The sequence below is a fragment of the Ovis canadensis genome, chromosome 21 (genome assembly GCF_042477335.2).
Source record: "Ovis canadensis isolate MfBH-ARS-UI-01 breed Bighorn chromosome 21, ARS-UI_OviCan_v2, whole genome shotgun sequence".
Classification (NCBI taxonomy): domain Eukaryota; kingdom Metazoa; phylum Chordata; class Mammalia; order Artiodactyla; family Bovidae; genus Ovis; species Ovis canadensis.
The window spans coordinates 20,932,901-20,936,011 of NC_091265.1; positions in this window are offsets into that span (position 1 = coordinate 20,932,901).

The window sequence follows — 3,111 nt, forward strand, 5'->3', positions numbered from 1 at the left end:
AAATCACTGCAGATGAAATTAAAATATGCTTATTCCTTGGAAGAAAAGTTATGACCAACCTAGATAGTATATTCAAAAGCAGAGACATTACTTTGCTGACTAAGGTCCGTCAAGTCAAGGCTATGGTTTTTCCTGTGGTCATGTATGGATGTGAGAGTTGGACTGTGAAGAAAGCTGAGCACTGAAGTATTGATGCGTTTGAACTGTGGTGTTGGAAAAGCCTCTTGGGAGTCCCTTGGACTGCAAGGAGATCCAACCAGTCCATCCTAAAGGAGATCAGCCCTGGGTGTTCTTTGGAAGGAATGATGCTAAAGGTGAAACTCCAATACTTTGGCCACCTCATGCGAAGAGTTGACTCATTGGAAAAGACTCTGATGCTGGGAGGGATTGGGGGCAGGAGGAGAAGGGGACGACAGAGGATGAGATGGCTGGATGGCATCACCAACTCGATGGCCAGGAGTTTGAGTGAATTCCGGGAGTTGGTGATGGACAGGGAGGCCTGGCGTGCTGCGATTCATGAGGTTGCAGAGTCGGACACAACTGATAGATTGAAATGAACTGAACTGAAGTGAACTGAACTGCAGTTCAAATAACTCACGCTAAGAGTATAAAGTTATATTTAAAATATGAAATTATCATTTCTAGTTTCTCAATATTTATATTTTGTTCCCTCCTTTTTTTGGTAGGAATGATTTCAACATATTTTTGTTTCTAATCTTTGTTGTTGTTTTTCTTTAATTGCAATTTTCAAAAGCCTTCAAAAGCTGAAGGGTTTTGGGAATCCAAATTTAAAAACTATTTCAGTTAAAGATGTTCAGCCTCTTTTGAAAAATGTAACCAAATTTTGGAAGAATCATTTACAAAATATGCAATATTATATGGTATTTATACTGGTTTACAGAGTAGTAATTAATAACATTTCTAAAAATGTGATTGATGCAGGGAATTAAAAAGAGAAACTGATATTATGATAAGGCTGGTCTTTTTTTTTTTTAATTCAACATAGGCTTCATTACAAAAAAAGAATTCAATTATTCCATGTAAGAAAATTTGCAAATTATGAGTTTTCTAATGTAATTAGTAAACCATCACAGCTTAAGTAAATAAAATTGTACATGCACAATCACTAAGCCCAAATACATTTGTGCCTCATAAATTTCTGAATTTGATAAAAACAGTGTTTGTCTCATGATGTTGTGCTCCAACAAAACTGGTATTCATATTGTCACCCTCTAATCTATTATATAAAATTTATGCATGCATGGATGCATGCTAAGTCGCTTCAGTCGTGTTGACTCTGGGCAACCTTACGGACAGCAGCCCACCAGGCTCCTTCATCCACAGGATTCTCTTGGCAAGAATACTGGACTGGGTTGCCATTTCCTTCTCCAGCATAAAATGCATATGCTATATTTAAAAGCTAGGTTATCATTGCAAATTTCAAGTTTCTAAACACCTAGACCTCATATTCTTGTGATATGAAAATGTATATATAACCACAACTTCAGGTTATTTAGTAAAATAGTAGAATAACAACACCACATAATTTGTAAAATGGAGCTAAAATATGTGAATGCAAATCTGCAGCCTTGAATAATTTCATCAGTGAACGAGGAGGAAAAACGAAATTAAGGCTTTTATCCTAACAAAAAATAAATTAAGGAAAACAGATGAAATAATACATGAAACAGAGAAGATAATAATAGAATGGAATAGAAAACCTAAAAATAACCCAGAGTAGATATACCTGTGTTTTCATAAACAGTATTATGGGAGTAGTTGACTTAATGATCCTAAGTATAAAAACACTGGGAAAAAAATAACACCAAGAAAAATATACATAAATTTGACTGCATAATTTTTTGTATAAAATATATGTAAAAATAAATATTGCTCCATGTAGCAAAAAACAATAAGGTCAACTATGAATAAAAAAGTTTATATTTTAAAATTATACAAAATTCTCTTTACAACTAAAATAAAAATCTTTAGTTTTCCATAGAAAATGATTAAATATGAGTAATGAATTCACAATATACAAAGAAAACAAAATTATTAATAGTTATAGTACTTAATGAAGGATGCTGTGAATTTAGGACTTTCATGTATTGATGTTGGGAGTGTAAATTTGTATAATCTACCTAAAAAGTAACATAGCTGTATATTTAATCTTAAATATGTTCATATTGTATTGCTAGAAATTCCAGTTTCAAGAAACTAGGCTGAGAAAAAAGAAGATATAAATATTTGTATATAAGGATGCTAATCATATTATCATTATATTATTATATTATGCCAAAGCCTTTGACTGTGTGGATCACAATAAATTGTGGAAAATTCTGAAAGAGATGGGAATACCAGACCACCTGACCTGCCCCGTAGAAACTTATATGCAGGTCAGGAAGCAACAGTTAGAACTGGACATGGAACAGACTGGTTCCAAATAGGAGAAGGAGTAAGTCAAGGCTGTATATTGTCACCCTGCTTATTTAACTTCTATGCAGAGTATATAATGAGAAACACTGGGCTGGAGGAAGCACAAGCTGGAATTAAGATTGACGGGAGAAATAATAACCTCAGATATGCAGATGACACCACCCTTATGGCAGAAAGTGAAGAACTAAAAAGCCTCTTGATGAAAGTGAAAGAGAGTGAAAAAGTTGGCTTAAAGCTCAACATTCAGAAAATGAAGATCATGGCATCTGGTCCCATCACTTCATGGGAAATAGACAGGGACAGTGTCAGACTTTATTTTGGGGGGCTCCAAAATCACTGCAGATGGTGACTGCAGCTATGAAATTAAAAGACGCTTACTCCTTGGAAGCTAAATTATACCAACCTAGCAGAGACATTACTTTGCCAACCAAAGTCCGTCTAGTCAAGGCTATGGTTTTTCCTGTGGTCATGTACGGATGTGAGAGTTGGACTGTGAAGAAAGCTGAGCCCTGAAGAATTGATGCTTTTGAACTGTGGTGTTGGAAAAGCCTCTTGGGAGTCCCTTGGACTGCAAGGAGATCCAACCAGTCCATCCTAAAGGAGATCCGTGCTGGGTGTTCATTGGAAGAACTGATGCTGAAGCGGAAACTCCAATACGTTGGCCACCTCATGCGA